The sequence below is a fragment of the Pseudophryne corroboree genome, unplaced genomic scaffold, assembly GCF_028390025.1.
Source record: "Pseudophryne corroboree isolate aPseCor3 unplaced genomic scaffold, aPseCor3.hap2 scaffold_534, whole genome shotgun sequence".
NCBI lineage: Eukaryota > Metazoa > Chordata > Amphibia > Anura > Myobatrachidae > Pseudophryne > Pseudophryne corroboree.
This window is the reverse complement of record NW_026970135.1, coordinates 353,220-377,617: the sequence shown is the minus strand read 5'-3', so window position 1 is coordinate 377,617 and position 24,398 is coordinate 353,220. Positions and strand designations below refer to the sequence as shown.

Below are 24,398 nucleotides of genomic sequence, written 5' to 3'. Positions count from 1 at the left end.
TCAATCCCAGTTTTGGATTACTTTAATTAACAAAAAAAATGCATATAGCAGAGGATAGTTTCAATCTGCCTACCTCTGGGTAATGGGCCCAGCATGCTTCCATTGCAGTACTCTGCTGCACATGTAAGTGCAAGAGATCCTGAAGCACTCACTCATCATGGGAAAGTACCAATGTGTTTCTTCGTTGGTTGATTTAAGAAAATTCTTACAAAAACTCTCCAGATTATTGACTTTTTAAAGTTTTTCTAGGAAACGTTCTAGATGAATGCTTATTAGCCTTTGTCAGGATGTACTTTTTGCAAAGTGTCTCTGTGGCGCAATCGGTTAGTGTGTCTGGCTACTAACCAAAAGGTTGGTGGTTCAATCCCACCCAGGGACATAATTGACCTTGTGATCAGGTTTTGGTGATCTTTAAGTAGACAAGTCAAAATTTCAAACCCCATTTTATGGTGTAGGGTACCTGGCCTTCTCTGATGTAATCAGAGTTAGATTTGATTCAGTGATTTTATAAAAAACAGCTAGGAAGCACAATTTAGCAATGGGTTGCAGAGAAAAAAAATATGCTGGCAGAAAAATCCAATTGAGTGATTAAACAGCTCTTCATTTTCTGCCTTTATTTTTATGCTAACAAATTTGTTCTCTAAAAGTGTCCACAAAGCCAAGTCTCTGATTAACACCTTTGTAGGGATGGTTTTTCACCTATAACTAAATTAAACTTGCTTCATTGGAAAGGCAGCAAGATGCATCCTCATTTCAATGTCTACTGAAATAATACAGGTTGACACCAGGAAACATAAAACGCCACTGCATCCTTGCTGCTTTCTCATGTAGAAGTCTGTTTAATGTGAAAACAAGGTGATATCTAATTAGCACACAGGTAAGGAATTAAGAAAATCTTTATTTAAGGGTGAAGATGTTTCTCACAAAATCGTTGCCCCAATGCATCATTGAAATTCAAGCTGGAAAGATGATTTTAATATATCACTTGTACATTTTGTATTGCTCTTCTGGTGACAATGTAGTTTGTTTTTGTCAATTACCCTTTTAATAATAGGGTAAAGAAAATTAAGTGGATTTTTTAAAGAAAACTATACTGTCAATACACTATTAAAACAAATTAAAATGGTAAAAGTTATTGTACTTTAAGTAAAAATAAAAGAGCTAAAATATCAATCCCAGTTTTGGATTACTTTAATAAAAAAAAAATGCATATAGCAGAGGATAGTTTTAATCTGCCTACCTCTGGGTTATGGGCCCAGCATGCTTCCATTGCAGTACTCTGCTGCACATGTAAGTGCAAGAGATCCTGAAGCACTCACTCATCATGGGAAAGTACCAATGTGTTTCTTCGTTGGTTGATCTAAGAAACATCTTACAAAAACTCTCCAGATTATTGACTTTTTAAAGTTTTTCTAGGAAACGTTCTAGATGAATGCTTATTAGCCTTTGTCAGTATCCACTTTTGCAAAGTGTCTCTGTGGTGCAATCAGTTAGTGTGTTTGGCTACTAACCAAAAGGTTGGTGGTTTAATCCCACCCAGGGACATAATTGACCTTGTTATCAGATTTTGGTGATCTTTAAGTAGACAAGTCAAAATTTCAAACCCCCTCTTATGGTGTAGAGTACCTGGCCTTCTCTGATGTAATCAGAGTTAGATTTGATTCAGTGATTTTATAAAAACAGCTAGGAAGCACAATTTAGCAGTGAGTTGCAGAGAAAAAGAAATATGCTGGCAAAAAAATCCAATTGAGTGATTAAACAGCTCTTAATTTTCTGGCTTTATTTTTATGCTAACAAATTTGTTCTCTGAAAAGTGTCGACAAAGCCAAGTCTCTGATTAACACCTTTGTAGGGATGGTTTTTCACCTATTACTAAATTAAACTTGCTTCATTGGAAAGGCAGCAAGATGCATCCTCATTTCAATGTCTACTGAAATAATACGGGTTGATACCAGGAAACATTAATGCCACTGCATCCTTGCTGATTTCTCATGTGGAAGTCTGTTTAATGTGAAAACAAGGTGATATCTAATTAGCACACAGGTAAGGAATTAAGAAAATCTTTATTTAAGGGTGAAGATGTTTCTCACAAAATCGTTGCCCCAATGCATCATTGAAATTCAATCTGTAAAGATGATTTTAATATATCACTTGTACATTTTGTATTGCTCTTCTGGTGACAATGTAGTTTGTTTTTGTCAATTACCATTTTAATAATAGGGTAAAGAAAATTAAGTGGCTTTTTAAAAGAAAACAATACTTTCAATATACTATTAAAACAAATTAAAATGGTAAAAGTTATTGTACTTTAATGAAAAATAAAAGAGCAAAAATATCAATCCCAGTTTTGGATTACTTTAATTAACAAAAAAAATGCATATAGCAGAGGATAGTTTTAATCTGCCTACCTCTGGGTTATGGGCCCAGCATGCTTCCATTGCAGTACTCTGCTGCACATGTAAGTGCAAGAGATCCTGAAGCACTCACTCATCATGGGAAAGTACCAATGTGTTTCTTCGTTGGTGGATGGAAGAAACATCTTACAAAAACTCTCCAGATTACTGACTTTTTAAAGTTTTTCTAGGAAACGTTTTAGATGAATGCTTATTAGCCTTTGTCAGTATCCACTTTTGCAAAGTGTCTCTGTGGTGCAATCAGTTAGTGTGTTTGGCTACTAACCAAAAGGTTGGTGGTTCAATCCCACCCAGGGATGTAAGTGACCTTGTGACCAGGTTTTGGTGATCTTTAAGTGGACAAGTCAAAATTTCAAACCCCCTGTTATGATGTAGGGTACCTGGCCTTCTCTGATGTAATCAGAGTTAGATTTGATTAAGTGATTTTATAAAAAACAGCTAGGAAGCACAATTTAGCAGTCGGTTGCAGAGAAAAAAAATATGCTGGCAGAAAAATCCAATTGAGTGATTAAACAGCTCTTCATTTTCTGGCTTTATTTTTATGCTAACAAATTTGTTCTCTGAAAAGTGTCCACAAAGCCAAGTCTCTGATGAACACCTATGTAAGGATGGTTTTTCACCTATTACTAAATTAAACTTGCTTCATTGGAAAGGCAGCAAGATGCATCCTCATTTCAATGTCTACTGAAATAATACAGGTTGACACCAGGAAACATTAACGCCAATGCATCCTTGCTGCTTTCTCATGTGGAAGTCTGTTTAATGTGAAAACAAGGTGATATCTAATTAGCACACAGGTAAGGAATTAAGAAAATCTTTATTTAAGGGTGAAGATGTTTCTCACAAAATCGTTGCCCCAATGCATCATTGAAATTCAAGCTGGAAAGATGATTTTAATATATCACTTGTACATTTTGTATTGCTCTTCTGGTGACAATGTAGTTTGTTTTTGTCAATTACCATTTTAATAATAGGGTAAAGAAAATTAAGTGGATTTTTGAAAGAAAACAATACTGTCAATATACTATTAAAACAAATTAAAATGGTAAAAGTTATTGTACTTTAAGTAAACATAAAATAGCTAACATATCAATCCCAGTTTTGGATTACTTTAATTAACAAAAAAAATGCATATAGCAGAGGATAGTTTCAATCTGCCTACCTCTGGGTAATGGGCCCAGCATGCTTCCATTGCAGTACTCTGCTGCACATGTAAGTGCAAGAGATCCTGAAGCACTCACTCATCATGGGAAAGTACCAATGTGTTTCTTCGTTGGTTGATTTAAGAAAATTCTTACAAAAACTCTCCAGATTATTGACTTTTTAAAGTTTTTCTAGGAAACGTTCTAGATGAATGCTTATTAGCCTTTGTCAGTATGTAATTTTTGCAAAGTGTCTCTGTGGCGCAATCGGTTAGTGTGTCTGGCTACTAACCAAAAGGTTGGTGGTTCAATCCCACCCAGGGACATAATTGACCTTGTGATCAGGTTTTGGTGATCTTTAAGTAGACAAGTCAAAATTTCAAACCCCATTTTATGGTGTAGGGTACCTGGCCTTCTCTGATGTAATCAGAGTTAGATTTGATTCAGTGATTTTATAAAAAACAGCTAGGAAGCACAATTTAGCAATGGATTGCAGAGAAAAAAAATATGCTGGCAGAAAAATCCAATTGAGTGATTAAACAGCTCTTCATTTTCTGCCTTTATTTTTATGCTAACAAATTTGTTCTCTAAAAGTGTCCACAAAGCCAAGTCTCTGATTAACACCTTTGTAGGGATGGTTTTTCACCTATAACTAAATTAAACTTGCTTCATTGGAAAGGCAGCAAGATGCATCCTCATTTCAATGTCTACTGAAATAATACAGGTTGACACCAGGAAACATTAACGCCACTGCATCCTTGCTGCTTTCTCATGTAGAAGTCTGTTTAATGTGAAAACAAGGTGATATCTAATTAGCACACAGGTAAGGAATTAAGAAAATCTTTATTTAAGGGTGAAGATGTTTCTCACAAAATCGTTGCCCCAATGCATCATTGAAATTCAAGCTGGAAAGATGATTTTAATATATCACTTGTACATTTTGTATTGCTCTTCTGGTGACAATGTAGTTTGTTTTTGTCAATTACCCTTTTAATAATAGGGTAAAGAAAATTAAGTGGATTTTTTTAAGAAAACTATACTGTCAATACACTATTAAAACAAATTAAAATGGTAAAAGTTATTGTACTTTAAGTAAAAATAAAAGAGCTAAAATATCAATCCCAGTTTTGGATTACTTTAATAAAAAAAAAATGCATATAGCAGAGGATAGTTTTAATCTGCCTACCTCTGGGTTATGGGCCCAGCATGCTTCCATTGCAGTACTCTGCTGCACATGTAAGTGCAAGAGATCCTGAAGCACTCACTCATCATGGGAAAGTACCAATGTGTTTCTTCGTTGGTTGATCTAAGAAACATCTTACAAAAACTCTCCAGATTATTGACTTTTTAAAGTTTTTCTAGGAAACGTTCTAGATGAATGCTTATTAGCCTTTGTCAGTATCCACTTTTGCAAAGTGTCTCTGTGGTGCAATCAGTTAGTGTGTTTGGCTACTAACCAAAAGGTTGGTGGTTCAATCCCACCCAGGGACATAATTGACCTTGTGATCAGGTTTTGGTGATCTTTAAGTAGACAAGTCAAAATTTCAAACCCCCTTTTATGTTGTAGGGTACCTGGCCTTCTCTGATGTAATCAGAGTTAGATTTGATTCAGTGATTTTATAAAAAACAGCTAGGAAGCACAATTTAGCAGTGGGTTGCAGAGAAAAAGAAATATGCTGGCAAAAAAAATCCAATTGAGTGATTAAACAGCTCTTAATTTTATGGCTTTATTTTTATGCTAACAAATTTGTTCTCTGAAAAGTGTCCACAAAGCCAAGTCTCTGATTAACACCTTTGTATGGATGGTTTTTAACCTATTACTAAATTAAACTTGCTTCATTGGAAAGGCAGCAAGATGCATCCTCATTTCAATGTCTACTGAAATAATACAGGTTGACACCAGGAAACATTAACGCCACTGCATCCTTGCTGCTTTCTCATGTGGAAGTCTGTTTAATGTGAAAACAAGGTGATATCTAATTAGCACACAGGTAAGGAATTAAGAAAATCTTTATTTAAGGGTGAAAATGTTTCTCACAAAATCGTTGCCCCAATGCATCATTGAAATTCAAGCTGGAAAGATGATTTTAATATATCACTTGTACATTTTGTATTGCTCTTCTGGTGACAATGTAGTTTGTTTTTGTCAATTACCATTTTAATAATAGGGTAAAGAAAATTAAGTGGATTTTTGAAAGAAAACTATACTGTCAATATACTATTAAAACAAATTAAAATGGTAAAAGTTATTGTACTTTAAGTAAAAATAAAAGAGCAAAAATATCAATCCCAGTTTTGATTACTTAAATTAACAAAAAAAAATGCATATAGCAAAGGATAGTTTCAATCTGCCTACCTCTGGGTTATGGGCCCAGCATGCTTCCATTGCAGTACTCTGCTGCACATGTAAGTGCAAGAGATCCTGAAGCACTCACTCATCATGGGAAAGTACCAATGTGTTTCTTCGTTGGTTGATGGGAGAAACATCTTACAAAAACTCTCCAGATTATTGACTTTTTAAAGTTTTTCTAGGAAACGTTCTAGATGTATGCTTATTAGCCTTTGTCAGGATGTACTTTTTACAAAGTGTCTCTGTGGCGCAATCGGTTAGTGTGTCTGGCTACTAACCAAAAGGTTGGTGGTTCAATCCCACCCAGGGACGTAATTGACCTTGTTATCAGATTTTGGTGATCTTTAAGTAGACAAGTCAAAATTTCAAACCCCCTGTTATGGTGTAGGGTACCTGGCCTTCTCTGATGTAATCAGAGTTAGATTTGATTCAGTGATTTTATAAAAACAGATAGGAAGCACAATTTAGCAGTGGGTTGCAGAGAAAAAGAAATATGCTGGCAAAAAAAATCCAATTGAGTGATTAAACAGCTCTTCATTTTCTGGCTTTATTTTTATGCTAACAAATTTGTTCTCTGAAAAGTGTCCACAAAGCCAAGTCTCTGATTAACACCTTTGTAGGGATCGTTTTTCACCTATTACTAAATTAAACTTGCTTCATTGGAAAGGCAGCAAGATGCATCCTCATTTCAATTTCTACTGAAATAATACAGGTTGACACCAGGAAACATTAACGCCACTGCATCCTTGCTGCTTTCTCATGTGGAAGTCTGTTTAATGTGAAAACAAGGTGATATCTAATTAGCACACAGGTAAGGAATTAAGAAAATCTTTATTTAAGGGTGAAGATGTTTCTCACAAAATCGTTGCCCCAATGCATCATTGAAATTCAAGCTGGAAAGATGATTTTAATATATCACTTGTACATTTTGTATTGCTCTTCTGGTGACAATGTAGTTTGTTTTTGTCAATTACCCTTTTAATAATAGGGTAAAGAAAATTAAGTGGATTTTTTAAAGAAAACTATACTGTCAATATACTATTCAAACAAATTAAAATGGTAAAAGTTATTGTACTTCGAGTAAAAATAAAAGAGCAAAAATATCAATCCCAGTTTTGATTACTTAAATTAACAAAAAAAATGCATATAGCAAAGGATAGTTTCAATCTGCCTACCTCTGGGTTATGGGCCCAGCATGCTTCCATTGCAGTACTCTGCTGCACATGTAAGTGCAAGAGATCCTGAAGCACTCACTCATCATGGGAAAGTACCAATGTGTTTCTTCATTGGTTGATGGAAGAAACATCTTACAAAAACTCTCCAGATTATTGACTCTTTAAAGATTTTCTAGGATACGTTCTAGATGTATGCTTATTAGACTTTGTCAGTATGGACTTTTTGCAAAGTGTCTCTGTGGCGCAATCGGTTAGTATGTCCGGCTACTATCAAAAAGGTTGGTGGTTCAATCCCAACCAGGGACATAATTGACCTTGTTATCAGATTTTGGTGATCTTTAAGTAGACAAGTCAAAATTTCAAACCCCCTCTTATGGTGTAGGGTACCTGGCCTTCTCTGATGTAATCAGAGTTAGATTTGATTCAGTGATTTTATAAAAACAGCTAGGAAGCACAATTTAGCAGTGGGTTGCAGAGAAAAAGAAATATGCTGGCAAAAAAAATCCAATTGAGTGATTAAACAGCTCTTCATTTTCTAGCTTTATTTTTATGCTAACAAATTTGTTCTTTGAAAAGTGTCCACAAAGCCAAGTCTCTGATTAACACCTTTGTAGGGATGGTTTTTCACCTATTACTAAATTAAACTTGCTTCATTGGAAAGGCAGCAAGATGCATCCTCATTTCAATGTCTACTGAAATAATACAGGTTGACACCAGGAAACATTAACGCCACTGTATCCTTGCTGCTTTCTCATGTGGAAGTCTGTTTAATGTGAAAACAAGGTGATATCTAATTAGCACACAGGTAAGGAATTAAGAAAATCTTTATTTAAGGGTGAAGATGTTTCTCACAAAATCGTTGCCCCAATGCATCATTGAAATTCAAGCTGGAAAGATGATTTTAATATATCACTTGTACATTTTGTATTGCTCTTCTGGTGACAATGTAGTTTGTTTTTGTCAATTACCATTTTAATAATAGGGTAAAGAAAATTAAGTGGATTTTTGAAAGAAAACAATACTGTCAATATACTATTAAAACAAATTAAAATGGTAAAAGTTATTGTACTTTAAGTAAAAATAAAAGAGCCAAAATATCAATCCCAGTTTTGGATTACTTTAACAAAAAAAAATGCATATAGCAGAGGATAGTTTCAATCTGCCTACCGTTGGGTTATGGGCCCAGCATGCTTCCATTGCAGTACTCTGCTGCACATGTAAGTGCAAGAGATCCTGAAGCACTCACTCATCATGGGAAAGTACCAATGTGTTTCTTCGTTGGTTGATGGAAGAAACATCTTACAAAAACTCTCCAGATTATTGACTTTTTAAAGTTTTTCTAGGAAACGTTTTAGATGAATGCTTATTAGCCTTTGTCAGTATGGACTTTTGCAAAGTGTCTCTGTGGCGCAATCAGTTAGTGTGCATGGCTATTAACCAAAAGGTTGGTGGTTCAATCCCACCCAGGGACGTATTTGACCTTGTTATCAGATTTTGGTGATCTTTAAGTAGACAAGTCAAAATTTCAAACCCCCTGTTCTGGTGTAGGGTACGTGGCCTTCTCTGATGGAGTTAGATTTGATTCAGTGATTTTAGAAAAACAGCTAGGAAGCACAATTTAGCAGTGGGTTGCAGAGAAAAAGAAATATGCTGGCAAAAAAAATCCAATTGAGTGATTAAACAGCTCTTAATTTTCTGGCTTTATTTTTATGCTAACAAATTTGTTCTCTGAAAAGTGTCCACAAAGCCAAGTCTCTGATTAACACCTTTGTAAGGATGGTTTTTAACCTATTACTAAATTAAACTTGCTTCATTGGAAAGGCAGCAAGATGCATCCTCATTTCAATGTCTACTGAAATAATACAGGTTGACACCAGGAAACATTAACGCCACTGCATCCTTGCTGCTTTCTCATGTGGAAGTCTGTTTAATGTGAAAACAAGGTGATATCTAATTAGCACACAGGTAAGGAATTAAGAAAATCTTTATTTAAGGGTGAAAATGTTTCTCACAAAATCGTTGCCCCAATGCATCATTGAAATTCAAGCTGGAAAGATGATTTTAATATATCACTTGTACATTTTGTATTGCTCTTCTGGTGACAATGTAGTTTGTTTTTGTCAATTACCATTTTAATAATAGGGTAAAAAAAATTAAGTGGATTTTTGAAAGAAAACAATACTGTCAATATACTATTAAAACAAATTAAAATGGTAAAAGTTATTGTACTGTAAGTAAAAATAAAAGAGCCAACATATCAATCCCAGTTTTGGATTACTTTAATTAAAAAAAAATGCATATAGCAGAGGATAGTTTCAATCTGCCTACCTCTGGGTTATGTGCCCAGCATGCTTCCATTGCTATACTCTGCTGCACATGTAAGTGCAATAGATCCTGAAGCACTCACTCATCCTGGGAAAGTACCAATGTGTTTCTTCGTTGGTTGATGGAAGAAACATCTTACAAAAACTCTCCAGATTATTGACTTTTTAAAGTTTTTCTAGGAAACGTTTTAGATGAATGCTTATTAGCCTTTGTCAGTATGTACTTTTGCAAAGTGTCTCTGTGGCGCGATCAGTTAGTGTGTATGGCTATTAACCAAAAGGTTGGTGGTTCAATCCCACCCAGGGACGTAATTGACCTTGTTATCAGATTTTGGTGATCTTTAAGTAGACAAGTCAAAATTTCAAACCCCCTCTTATGGTGTAGGGTACCTGGCCTTCTCTGATGTAATCAGAGTTAGATTTGATTCAGTGATTTTATAAAAACAGCTAGGAAGCACAATTTAGCAGTGGGTTGCAGAGAAAAAGAAATATGCTGGCAAAAAAATCCAATTGAGTGATTAAACAGCTCTTCATTTTCTGGCTTTATTTTTATGCTAACAAATTTGTTCTCTGAAAAGTGTCCACAAAGCCAAGTCTCTGATTAACACCTTTGTAAGGATGGTTTTTCACCTATTACTAAATTAAACTTGCTTCATTGGAAAGGCAGCAAGATGCATCCTCATTTCAATGTCTACTGAAATAATACAGTTTGACACCAGGAAACATTAACGCCACTGCATCCTTGCTGCTTTCTCATGTGGAAGTCTGTTTAATGTGAAAACAAGGTGATATCTAATTAGCACACAGGTAAGGAATTAAGAAAATCTTTATTTAAGGGTGAAAATGTTTCTCACAAAATCGTTGCCCCAATGCATCATTGAAATTCAAGCTGGAAAGATGATTTTAATATATCACTTGTACATTTTGTATTGCTCTTCTGGTGACAATGTAGTTTGTTTTTGTCAATTACCATTTTAATAATAGGGTAAAGAAAATTAAGTGGATTTTTAAAAGAAAACAATACTTTCAATATACTATTAAAACAAATTAAAATAGTAAAAGTTATTGTACTTTAATGAAAAATAAAAGAGCAAAAATATCAATCCCAGTTTTGATTACTTAAATTAACAAAAAAAATGCATATAGCAAAGGATAGTTTCAATCTGCCTACCTCTGGGTTATGGGCCCAGCATGCTTCCATTGCAGTACTCTGCTGCACATGTAAGTGCAAGAGATCCTGAAGCACTCACTCATCATGGGAAAGTACCAATGTGTTTCTTCGTTGGTGGATGGAAGAAACATCTTACAAAAACTCTCCAGATTATTGACTTTTTAAAGTTTTTCTAGGAAACGTTTTAGATGAATGCTTATTAGCCTTTGTCAGTATGTACTTTTAAAAAGTGTCTCTGTGGTGCAATCAGTTAGTGTGTACGGCTATAAACCAAAAGGTTGGTGGTTCAATCCCACCCAGGGACGTAATTGACCTTGTTATCAGATTTTGGTGATCTTTAAGTAGACAAGTCAAAATTTCAAACCCCCTCTTATGGTGTAGGGTACCTGGCCTTCTCTGATGTAATCAGAGTTAGATTTGATTCAGTGATTTTATAAAACAGCTAGGAAGCACAATTTAGCAGTGGGTTGCAGAGAAAAAGAAATATGCTGGCAAAAAAATCCAATTGAGTGATTAAACAGCTCTTAATTTTCTGGCTTTATTTTTATGCTAACAAATTTGTTCTTTGAAAAGTGTCCACAAAGCCAAGTCTCTGATTAACACCTTTGTAGGGATGGTTTTTCTCCTATTACTAAATTAAATTTGCTTCATTGCAAAGGCAGCAAGATGCATCCTCATTTCAATGTCTACTGAAATAATACGGGTTGACACAAGGAAACATTAACGCCACTGCATCCTTGCTGCTTTCTCATGTGGAAGTCTGTTTAATGTGAAAACAAGGTGATATCTAATTAGCACACAGGTAAGGAATTAAGAAAATCTTTATTTAAGGGTGAAGATGTTTCTCACAAAATCGTTGCCCCAATGCATCATTGAAATTCAAGCTGGAAAGATGATTTTAATATATCACTTGTACATTTTGTATTGCTCTTCTGGTGACAATGTAGTTTGTTTTTGTCAATTACCCTTTTAATAATAGGGTAAAGAAAATTAAGTGGATTTTTTAAAGAAAACTATACTGTCAATATACTATTCAAACAAATTAAAATGGTAAAAGTTATTGTACTTCGAGTAAAAATAAAAGAGCAAAAATATCAATCCCAGTTTTGATTACTTAAATTAACAAAAAAAATGCATATAGCAAAGGATAGTTTCAATCTGCCTACCTCTGGGTTATGGGCCCAGCATGCTTCCATTGCAGTACTCTGCTGCACATGTAAGTGCAAGAGATCCTGAAGCACTCACTCATCATGGGAAAGTACCAATGTGTTTCTTCATTGGTTGATGGAAGAAACATCTTACAAAAACTCTCCAGATTATTGACTCTTTAAAGATTTTCTAGGATACGTTCTAGATGTATGCTTATTAGACTTTGTCAGTATGGACTTTTTGCAAAGTGTCTCTGTGGCGCAATCGGTTAGTATGTCCGGCTACTATCAAAAAGGTTGGTGGTTCAATCCCAACCAGGGACATAATTGACCTTGTTATCAGATTTTGGTGATCTTTAAGTAGACAAGTCAAAATTTCAAACCCCCTCTTATGGTGTAGGGTACCTGGCCTTCTCTGATGTAATCAGAGTTAGATTTGATTCAGTGATTTTATAAAAACAGCTAGGAAGCACAATTTAGCAGTGGGTTGCAGAGAAAAAGAAATATGCTGGCAAAAAAAATCCAATTGAGTGATTAAACAGCTCTTCATTTTCTAGCTTTATTTTTATGCTAACAAATTTGTTCTTTGAAAAGTGTCCACAAAGCCAAGTCTCTGATTAACACCTTTGTAGGGATGGTTTTTCACCTATTACTAAATTAAACTTGCTTCATTGGAAAGGCAGCAAGATGCATCCTCATTTCAATGTCTACTGAAATAATACAGGTTGACACCAGGAAACATTAACGCCACTGTATCCTTGCTGCTTTCTCATGTGGAAGTCTGTTTAATGTGAAAACAAGGTGATATCTAATTAGCACACAGGTAAGGAATTAAGAAAATCTTTATTTAAGGGTGAAGATGTTTCTCACAAAATCGTTGCCCCAATGCATCATTGAAATTCAAGCTGGAAAGATGATTTTAATATATCACTTGTACATTTTGTATTGCTCTTCTGGTGACAATGTAGTTTGTTTTTGTCAATTACCATTTTAATAATAGGGTAAAGAAAATTAAGTGGATTTTTGAAAGAAAACAATACTGTCAATATACTATTAAAACAAATTAAAATGGTAAAAGTTATTGTACTTTAAGTAAAAATAAAAGAGCCAAAATATCAATCCCAGTTTTGGATTACTTTAACAAAAAAAAATGCATATAGCAGAGGATAGTTTCAATCTGCCTACCGTTGGGTTATGGGCCCAGCATGCTTCCATTGCAGTACTCTGCTGCACATGTAAGTGCAAGAGATCCTGAAGCACTCACTCATCATGGGAAAGTACCAATGTGTTTCTTCGTTGGTTGATGGAAGAAACATCTTACAAAAACTCTCCAGATTATTGACTTTTTAAAGTTTTTCTAGGAAACGTTTTAGATGAATGCTTATTAGCCTTTGTCAGTATGGACTTTTGCAAAGTGTCTCTGTGGCGCAATCAGTTAGTGTGCATGGCTATTAACCAAAAGGTTGGTGGTTCAATCCCACCCAGGGACGTATTTGACCTTGTTATCAGATTTTGGTGATCTTTAAGTAGACAAGTCAAAATTTCAAACCCCCTGTTCTGGTGTAGGGTACGTGGCCTTCTCTGATGGAGTTAGATTTGATTCAGTGATTTTAGAAAAACAGCTAGGAAGCACAATTTAGCAGTGGGTTGCAGAGAAAAAGAAATATGCTGGCAAAAAAAAATCCAATTGAGTGATTAAACAGCTCTTAATTTTCTGGCTTTATTTTTATGCTAACAAATTTGTTCTCTGAAAAGTGTCCACAAAGCCAAGTCTCTGATTAACACCTTTGTAAGGATGGTTTTTAACCTATTACTAAATTAAACTTGCTTCATTGGAAAGGCAGCAAGATGCATCCTCATTTCAATGTCTACTGAAATAATACAGGTTGACACCAGGAAACATTAACGCCACTGCATCCTTGCTGCTTTCTCATGTGGAAGTCTGTTTAATGTGAAAACAAGGTGATATCTAATTAGCACACAGGTAAGGAATTAAGAAAATCTTTATTTAAGGGTGAAAATGTTTCTCACAAAATCGTTGCCCCAATGCATCATTGAAATTCAAGCTGGAAAGATGATTTTAATATATCACTTGTACATTTTGTATTGCTCTTCTGGTGACAATGTAGTTTGTTTTTGTCAATTACCATTTTAATAATAGGGTAAAAAAAATTAAGTGGATTTTTGAAAGAAAACAATACTGTCAATATACTATTAAAACAAATTAAAATGGTAAAAGTTATTGTACTGTAAGTAAAAATAAAAGAGCCAACATATCAATCCCAGTTTTGGATTACTTTAATTAAAAAAAAAATGCATATAGCAGAGGATAGTTTCAATCTGCCTACCTCTGGGTTATGTGCCCAGCATGCTTCCATTGCTATACTCTGCTGCACATGTAAGTGCAATAGATCCTGAAGCACTCACTCATCCTGGGAAAGTACCAATGTGTTTCTTCGTTGGTTGATGGAAGAAACATCTTACAAAAACTCTCCAGATTATTGACTTTTTAAAGTTTTTCTAGGAAACGTTTTAGATGAATGCTTATTAGCCTTTGTCAGTATGTACTTTTGCAAAGTGTCTCTGTGGCGCGATCAGTTAGTGTGTATGGCTATTAACCAAAAGGTTGGTGGTTCAATCCCACCCAGGGACGTAATTGACCTTGTTATCAGATTTTGGTGATCTTTAAGTAGACAAGTCAAAATTTCAAACCCCCTCTTATGGTGTAGGGTACCTGGCCTTCTCTGATGTAATCAGAGTTAGATTTGATTCAGTGATTTTATAAAAACAGCTAGGAAGCACAATTTAGCAGTGGGTTGCAGAGAAAAAGAAATATGCTGGCAAAAAAATCCAATTGAGTGATTAAACAGCTCTTCATTTTCTGGCTTTATTTTTATGCTAACAAATTTGTTCTCTGAAAAGTGTCCACAAAGCCAAGTCTCTGATTAACACCTTTGTAAGGATGGTTTTTCACCTATTACTAAATTAAACTTGCTTCATTGGAAAGGCAGCAAGATGCATCCTCATTTCAATGTCTACTGAAATAATACAGTTTGACACCAGGAAACATTAACGCCACTGCATCCTTGCTGCTTTCTCATGTGGAAGTCTGTTTAATGTGAAAACAAGGTGATATCTAATTAGCACACAGGTAAGGAATTAAGAAAATCTTTATTTAAGGGTGAAAATGTTTCTCACAAAATCGTTGCCCCAATGCATCATTGAAATTCAAGCTGGAAAGATGATTTTAATATATCACTTGTACATTTTGTATTGCTCTTCTGGTGACAATGTAGTTTGTTTTTGTCAATTACCATTTTAATAATAGGGTAAAGAAAATTAAGTGGATTTTTAAAAGAAAACAATACTTTCAATATACTATTAAAACAAATTAAAATAGTAAAAGTTATTGTACTTTAATGAAAAATAAAAGAGCAAAAATATCAATCCCAGTTTTGATTACTTAAATTAACAAAAAAAATGCATATAGCAAAGGATAGTTTCAATCTGCCTACCTCTGGGTTATGGGCCCAGCATGCTTCCATTGCAGTACTCTGCTGCACATGTAAGTGCAAGAGATCCTGAAGCACTCACTCATCATGGGAAAGTACCAATGTGTTTCTTCGTTGGTGGATGGAAGAAACATCTTACAAAAACTCTCCAGATTATTGACTTTTTAAAGTTTTTCTAGGAAACGTTTTAGATGAATGCTTATTAGCCTTTGTCAGTATGTACTTTTAAAAAGTGTCTCTGTGGTGCAATCAGTTAGTGTGTACGGCTATAAACCAAAAGGTTGGTGGTTCAATCCCACCCAGGGACGTAATTGACCTTGTTATCAGATTTTGGTGATCTTTAAGTAGACAAGTCAAAATTTCAAACCCCCTCTTATGGTGTAGGGTACCTGGCCTTCTCTGATGTAATCAGAGTTAGATTTGATTCAGTGATTTTATAAAACAGCTAGGAAGCACAATTTAGCAGTGGGTTGCAGAGAAAAAGAAATATGCTGGCAAAAAAATCCAATTGAGTGATTAAACAGCTCTTAATTTTCTGGCTTTATTTTTATGCTAACAAATTTGTTCTTTGAAAAGTGTCCACAAAGCCAAGTCTCTGATTAACACCTTTGTAGGGATGGTTTTTCTCCTATTACTAAATTAAATTTGCTTCATTGGAAAGGCAGCAAGATGCATCCTCATTTCAATGTCTACTGAAATAATACGGGTTGACACAAGGAAACATTAACGCCACTGCATCCTTGCTGCTTTCTCATGTGGAAGTCTGTTTAATGTGAAAACAAGGTGATATCTAATTAGCACACAGGTAAGGAATTAAGAAAATCTTTATTTAAGGGTGAAGATGTTTCTCACAAAATCGTTGCCCCAATGCATCATTGAAATTCAAGCTGGAAAGATGATTTTAATATATCACTTGTACATTTTGTATTGCTCTTCTGGTGACAATGTAGTTTGTTTTTGTCAATTACCCTTTTAATAATAGGGTAAAGAAAATTAAGTGGATTTTTGAAAGAAAACTATACTGTCAATATACTATTAAAACAAATTAAAATGGTAAAAGTTATTGTACTTTAAGTAAAAATAAAAGAGCAAAAATATCAATCCCAGTTTTGATTTCTTAAATTAACAAAAAAAAATGCATATAGCAAAGGATAGTTTCAATCTGCCTACCTCTGGGTTATGGGCCCAGCATGCTTCCATTGCAGTACTCTGCTGCACATGTAAGTGCAAGAGATCCTGAAGCACTCAGTCATCATGGGAAAGTACCAATGTGTTTCTTCGTTGGTTGATGGAAGAAACATCTTACAAAAACTCTCCAGATTATTGACTTTTTAAAGTTTTTCTAGGAAACGTTTTAGATGAATGCTTATTAGCCTTTGTCAGTATGGACTTTTGCAAAGTGTCTCTGTGGCGCAATCAGTTAGTGTGCACGGCTATTAACCAAAAGGTTGGTGGTTCAATCCCACCCAGGGATGTATTTGACCTTGTTATCAGATTTTGGTGATCTTTAAGTAGACAAGTCAAAATTTCAAACCCCCTCTTATGGTGTAGGGTACCTGGCCTTCTCTGATGTAATCAGAGTTAGATTTGATTCAGTGATTTTATAAAAACAGCTAGGAAGCACAATTTAGCAGTGGGTTGCAGAGAAAAAGAAATATGCTGGCAAAAAAATCCAATTGAGTGATTAAACAGCTCTTCATTTTCTGGCTTTATTTTTATGCTAACAAATTTGTTCTCTGAAAAATGTCCACAAAGCCAAGTCTCTGATTAACACCTTTGTAAGGATGGTTTTTCACCTATTACTAAATTAAACTTGCTTCATTGGAAAGGCAGCAAGATGCATCCTCATTTCAATGTCTACTGAAATAATACAGGTTGACACCAGGAAACATTAACGCCACTGCATCCTTGCTGCTTTCTCATGTGGAAGTCTGTTTAATGTGAAAACAAGGTGATATCTAATTTGCACACAGGTAAGGAATTAAGAAAATCTTTATTTAAGGGTGAAAATGTTTCTCACAAAATCGTTGCCCCAATGCATCATTGAAATTCAAGCTGGAAAGATGATTTTAATATATCACTTGTACATTTTGTATTGCTCTTCTGATGACAATGTAGTTTGTTTTTGTCAATTACCATTTTAATAATAGGGTAAAGAAAATTAAGTGGATTTTTAAAAGAAAACAATACTTTCAATATACTATTAAAACAAATTAAAATGGTAAAAGTTATTGTACTTTAATGAAAAATAAAAGAGCAACAATATCAATCCCAGTTTTGGATTACTTTAATTAACAAAAAAAAATGCATATAGCAGAGGATAGTTTTAATCTGCCTACCTCTGGGTTATGGGCCCAGCATGCTTCCATTGCAGTACTCTGCTGCACATGTAAGTGCAAGAGATCCTGAAGCACTCACTCATCATGGGAAAGTACCAATGTGTTTCTTCGTTGGTGGATGGAAGAAACATCTTACAAAAACTCTCCAGATTATTGACTTTTTAAAGTTTTTCTAGGAAACATTTTAGATGAATGCTTATTAGCCTTTGTCAGTATGCACTTTTGCAAAGTGTCTCTGTGGCGCAATCAGTTAGTGTGTACGGCTATAAACCAAAAGGTTGGTGGTTCAATCCCACCCAGGGACGTAATTGACCTTGTTATCAGATTTTGGTGATCTTTAAGTAGACAAGTCAAAATTTCAAACCCCCTCTTATGGTGTAGGGTACCTGGCCTTCTCTGATGTAATCAGAGTTAGATTTGATTCAGTGATTTTATAAAAACAGCTAGGAAGCACAATTTAGCAGTGGGTTGCAGAGAAAAAGAAATATGCTGGCAAAAAAAATCCAATTGAGTGATTAAACAGCTCTTAATTTTCTGGCTTTATTTTTATGTTAACAAATTTGTTCTTTGAAAAGTGTCCACAAAGCCAAGTCTCTGATTAACACCTTTGTAGGGATGGTTTTTAACCTATTACTAAATTAAATTTGCTTCATTGGAAAGGCAGCAAGATGCATCCTCATTTCAATGTCTACTGAAATAATACGGGTTGACACAAGGAAACATTAACGCCACTGCATCCTTGCTGCTTTCTTCATGTGGAAGTCTGTTTAATGTGAAAACAAGGTGATATCTAATTAGCACACAGGTAAGGAATTAAGAAAATCTTTATTTAAGGGTGAAGATGTTTCTCACAAAATCGTTGCCCCAATGCATCATTGAAAGTCAAGCTGGAAAGATGATTTTAATATATCACTTGTACATTTTGTATTGCTCTTCTGGTGACAATGTAGTTTGTTTTTGTCAATTACCCTTTTAATAATAGGGTAAAGAAAATTAAGTGGATTTTTTAAAGAAAACTATACTGTCAATATACTATTAAAACAAATTAAAATGGTAAAAGTTATTGTACTTTAAGTAAAAATAAAAGAGCAAAAATATCAATCCCAGTTTTGATTACTTAAATTAACAAAAAAATATGCATATAGCAAAGGATAGTTTCATTCTGCCTACCTCTGGGTTATGTAAGTGCAAGAGATCCTGAAGCACTCAGTCATCATGGGAAAGTACCAATGTGTTTCTTCGTTGGTTGATGGAAGAAACATCTTACAAAAACTCTCCAGATTATTGACTTTTTAAAGTTTTTCTAGGAAACGTTTTAGATGAATGCTTATTAGCCTTTGTCAGTATGTACTTTTGCAAAGTGTCTCTGTGGCGCAATCAGTTAGTGTATATGGCTATTAACCAAAAGGTTGGTGGTTCAATCCCACCCAGGGACGTAATTGACCTTGTTATCAGATTTTGGTGATCTTTAAGTAGACAAGTCAAAATTTCAAACCCCCTCTTATGGTGTAGGGTACCTGGCCTTCTCTGATGTAATCAGAGTTAGATTTGATTCAGTGATTTTATAAAAACAGCTAGGAAGCACAATTTAGCAGTGGGTTGCAGAGAAAAAGAAATATGCTGGCAAAAAAATCCAATTGAGTGATTAAACAGCTCTTCATTTTCTGGCTTTATTTTTATGCTAACAAATTTGTTCTCTGAAAAGTGTCCACAAAGCCAAGTCTCTGATTAACACCTTTGTATGGATGGTTTTTCACCTATTACTAAATTAAACTTGCTTCATTGGAAAGGCAGCAAGATGCATCCTCATTTCAATGTCTACTGAAATAATACAGGTTGACACCAGGAAACATTAACGCCACTGCATCCTTGCTGCTTTCTCATGTGGAAGTCTGTTTAATGTGAAAACAAGGTGATATCTAATTAGCACACAGGTAAGGAATTAAGAAAATCTTTATTTAAGGGTGAAAATGTTTCTCACAAAATCGTTGCCCCAATGCATCATTGAAATTCAAGCTGGAAAGATGATTTTAATATATCACTTGTACATTTTGTATTGCTCTTCTGATGACAATGTAGTTTGTTTTTGTCAATTACCATTTTAATAATAGGGTAAAGAAAATTAAGTGGATTTTTAAAAGAAAACAATACTTTCAATATACTATTAAAACAAATTAAAATGGTAAAAGTTATTGTACTTTAATGAAAAATAAAAGAGCAAAAATATCAATCCCAGTTTTGGATTACTTTAATTAACAAAAAAAATGCATATAGCAGAGGATAGTTTTAATCTGCCTACCTCTGGGTTATGGGCCCAGCATGCTTCCATTGCAGTACTCTGCTGCACATGTAAGTGCAGGAGATCCTGAAGCACTCACTCATCATGGGAAAGTACCAATGTGTTTCTTCGTTGGTGGATGGAAGAAACATCTTACAAAAACTCTCCAGATTATTGACTTTTTAAAGTTTTTCTAGGAAACGTTTTAGATGAATGCTTATTAGCCTTTGTCAGTATGTACATTTGCAAAGTGTCTCTGTGGCGCAATCAGTTAGTGTGTACGGCTATAAACCAAAAGGTTGGTGGTTCAATCCCACCCAGGGACGTAATTGACCTTGTTATCAGATTTTGGTGATCTTTAAGTAGACAAGTCAAAATTTCAAACCCCCTCTTATGGTGTAGGGTACCTGGCCTTCTCTGATGTAATCAGAGTTAGATTTGATTCAGTGATTTTATAAAAACAGCTAGGAAGCACAATTTAGCAGTGGGTTGCAGAGAAAAAGAAATATGCTGGCAAAAAAAATCCAATTGAGTGATTAAACAGCTCTTAATTTTCTGGATTTATTTTTATGCTAACAAATTTGTTCTTTGAAAAGTGTCCACAAAGCCAAGTCTCTGATTAACACCTTTGTAGGGATGGTTTTTAACCTATTACTAAATTAAATTTGCTTCATTGGAAAGGCAGCAAGATGCATCCTCATTTCAATGTCTACTGAAATAATACGGGTTGACACAAGGAAACATTAACGCCACTGCATCCTTGCTGCTTTCTCATGTGGAAGTCTGTTTAATGTGAAAACAAGGTGATATCTAATTAGCACACAGGTAAGGAATTAAGAAAATCTTTATTTAAGGGTGAAGATGTTTCTCACAAAATCGTTGCCCCAATGCATCATTGAAATTCAAGCTGGAAAGATGATTTTAATTTATCACTTGTACATTTTGTATTGCTCTTCTGGTGACAATGTAGTTTGTTTTTGTCAATTACCCTTTTAATAATAGGGTAAAGAAAATTAAGTGGATTTTTTAAAGAAAACTATACTGTCAATATACTATTAAAACAAATTAAAATGGTAAAAGTTATTGTACTTTAAGTAAAAATAAAAGAGCAAAAATATCAATCCCAGTTTTGATTACTTAAATTAACAAAAAAAAATGCATATAGCAAAGGATAGTTTCAATCTGCCTACCTCTGGGTTATGGGCCCAGCATGCTTCCATTGCAGTACTCTGCTGCACATGTAAGTGCAAGAGATCCTGAAGCACTCAGTCATCATGGGAAAGTACCAATGTGTTTCTTCGTTGGTTGATGGAAGAAACATCTTACAAAAACTCTCCAGATTATTGACTTTTTAAAGTTTTTCTAGGAAACGTTTTAGATGAATGCTTATTAGCCTTTATCAGTATGTACTTTTGCTAAGTGTCTCTGTGGCGCAATCAGTTAGTGTATATGGCTATTAACCAAAAGGTTGGTGGTTCAATCCCACCCAGGGACGTAATTGACCTTGTTATCAGATTTTGGTGATCTTTAAGTAGACAAGTCAAAATTTCAAACCCCCTCTTATGGTGTAGGGTACCTGGCCTTCTCTGATGTAATCAGAGTTAGATTTGATTCAGTGATTTTATAAAAACAGCTAGGAAGCACAATTTAGCAGTGGGTTGCAGAGAAAAAGAAATATGCTGGCAAAAAAATCCAATTGAGTGATTAAACAGCTCTTCATTTTCTGGCTTTATTTTTATGCTAACAAATTTGTTCTCTGAAAAGTATCCACAAAGCCAAGTCTCTGATTAACACCTTTGTAAGGATGGTTTTTCACCTATTACTAAATTAAACTTGCTTCATTGGAAAGGCAGCAAGATGCATCCTCATTTCAATGTCTACTGAAATAATACAGGTTGACACCAGGAAACATTAACGCCACTGCATCCTTGCTGCTTTCTCATGTGGAAGTCTGTTTAATGTGAAAACAAGGTGATATCTAATTAGCACACAGGTAAGGAATTAAGAAAATCTTTATTTAAGGGTGAAAATGTTTCTCACAAAATCGTTGCCCCAATGCATCATTGAAATTCAAGCTGGAAAGATGATTTTAATATATCACTTGTACATTTTGTATTGCTCTTCTGGTGACAATGTAGTTTGTTTTTGTCAATTACCATTTTAATAATAGGGTAAAGAAAATTAAGTGGATTTTTAAAAGAAAACAATACTTTCAATATACTATTAAAACAAATTAAAATGGTAAAAGTTATTGTACTTTAATGAAAAATAAAAGAGCAAAAATATCAATCCCAGTTTTGGATTACTTTAATTAACAAAAAAAATGCATATAGCAGAGGATAGTTTTAATCTGCCTACCTCTGGGTTATGGGCCCAGCATGCTTCCATTGCAGTACTCTGCTGCACATGTAAGTGCAAGAGATCCTGAAGCACTCAGTCATCATGGGAAAGTACCAATGTGTTTCTTCGTTGGTGGATGGAAGAAACATCTTACAAAAACTCTCCAGATTATTGACTTTTTAAAGTTTTTCTAGGAAACGTTTTAGATGAATGCTTATTAGCCTTTGTCAGTATGCACTTTTGCAAAGTGTCTCTGTGGCGCAATCAGTTAATGTGTACGGCTATAAACCAAAAGGTTGGTGGTTCAATCCCACCCAGGGACGTAATTGACCTTGTTATCAGATTTTGGTGATCTTTAAGTAGACAAGTCAAAATTTCAAACCCCCTCTTATGGTGTAGGGTACCTGGCCTTCTCTGATGTAATCAGAGTTAGATTTGATTCAGTGATTTTATAAAAACAGCTAGGAAGCACAATTTAGCAGTGGGTTGCAGAGAAAAAGAAATATGCTGGCAAAAAAATCCAATTGAGTGATTAAACAGCTCTTCATTTTCTGGCTTTATTTTTATGCTAACAAATTTGTTCTCTGAAAAGTGTCCACAAAGCCAAGTCTCTGATTAACACCTTTGTAAGGATGGTTTTTCACCTATTACTAAATTAAACTTGCTTCACTGGAAAGGCAGCAAGATGCATCCTCATTTCAATGTCTACTGAAATAATACAGGTTGACACCAGGAAACATTAACGCCACTGCATCCTTGCTGCTTTCTCATGTGGAAGTCTGTTTAATGTGAAAACAAGGTGATATCTAATTAGCACACAGGTAAGGAATTAAGAAAATCTTTATTTAAGGGTGAAAATGTTTCTCACAAAATCGTTGCCCCAATGCATCATTGAAATTCAAGCTGGAAAGATGATTTTAATATATCACTTGTACATTTTGTATTGCTCTTCTGGTGACAATGTAGTTTGTTTTTGTCAATTACCATTTTAATAATAGGGTAAAGAAAATTAAGTGGATTTTTAAAAGAAAACAATACTTTCAATATACTATTAAAACAAATTAAAATGGTAAAAGTTATTGTACTTTAATGAAAAATAAAAGATCAAAAATATCAATCCCAGTTTTGGATTACTTTAATTAACAAAAAAAATGCATATAGCAGAGGATAGTTTTAATCTGCCTATCTCTGATTTATGGGCCCAGCATGCTTCCATTGCAGTACTCTGCTGCACATGTAAGTGCAAGAGATCCTGAAGCACTCACTCATCATGGGAAAGTACCAATGTGTTTCTTCGTTGGTGGATGGAAGAAACATCTTACAAAAACTCTCCAGATTATTGACTTTTTAAAGTTTTTCTAGGAAACGTTTTAGATGAATGCTTATTAGCCTTTGTCAGTATGTACTTTTGCAAAGTGTCTCTGAGGTGCAATCAGTTAGTGTGTACGGCTATAAACTAAAAGGTTGGTGGTTCAATCCCACCCAGGGACGTAATTGACCTTGTTATCAGATTTTGGTGATCTTTAAGTAGACAAGTCAAAATTTCAAACCCCCTCTTATGGTGTAGGGTACCTTGCTTTCTCTGATGTAATCAGAGTTAGATTTGATTCAGTGATTTTATAAAAACAGCTAGGAAGCACAATTTAGCAGTGGGTTGCAGAGAAAAAGAAATATGCTGGCAAAAAAATCCAATTGAGTAATTAAACAGCTCTTAATTTTCTGGCTTTATTTTTATGCTAACAAATTTGTTCTTTGAAAAGTGTCCACAAAGCCAAGTCTCTGATTAACACCTTTGTAGGGATGGTTTTTCACCTATTACTAAATTAAATTTGCTTCATTGGAAAGGCAGCAAGATGCATCCTCATTTCAATGTCTACTGAAATAATACGGGTTGACACAAGGAAACATTAACGCCACTGCATCCTTGCTGCTTTCTCATGTAGAAGTCTGTTTAATGTGAAAACAAGGTGATATCTAATTAGCACACAGGTAAGGAATTAAGAAAATCTTTATTTAAGGGTGAAGATGTTTCTCACAAAATCGTTGCCCCAATGCATCATTGAAATTCAAGCTGGAAAGATGATTTTAATATATCACTTGTACATTTTGTATTGCTCTTCTGGTGACAATGTAGTTTGTTTTTGTCAATTACCATTTTAATAATAGGGTAAAGAAAATTAAGTGGATTTTTGAAAGAAAACAATA

The 24,398-nt window shown here is 34.6% G+C and overlaps 4 non-coding genes across 4 annotated transcripts; all 4 read left to right on the top strand.

The window, feature by feature from the left end:
- Positions 1–305: 305 nt before the first annotated feature.
- Positions 306–379, top strand: TRNAS-ACU (transfer RNA serine (anticodon ACU)). The gene has a single exon. It is a non-coding gene; the product is annotated as a tRNA-Ser (tRNA).
- Positions 380–3,808: 3,429 nt separating this feature from the next.
- Positions 3,809–3,882, top strand: TRNAS-ACU (transfer RNA serine (anticodon ACU)). The gene has a single exon. It is a non-coding gene; the product is annotated as a tRNA-Ser (tRNA).
- Positions 3,883–4,973: 1,091 nt separating this feature from the next.
- On the top strand, positions 4,974–5,047 carry TRNAS-ACU (transfer RNA serine (anticodon ACU)). The gene has a single exon. It is a non-coding gene; the product is annotated as a tRNA-Ser (tRNA).
- Positions 5,048–6,144: 1,097 nt separating this feature from the next.
- Positions 6,145–6,218, top strand: TRNAS-ACU (transfer RNA serine (anticodon ACU)). Its single transcript has one exon. It is a non-coding gene; the product is annotated as a tRNA-Ser (tRNA).
- The last annotated feature ends 18,180 nt before the right edge of the window (positions 6,219–24,398 follow it).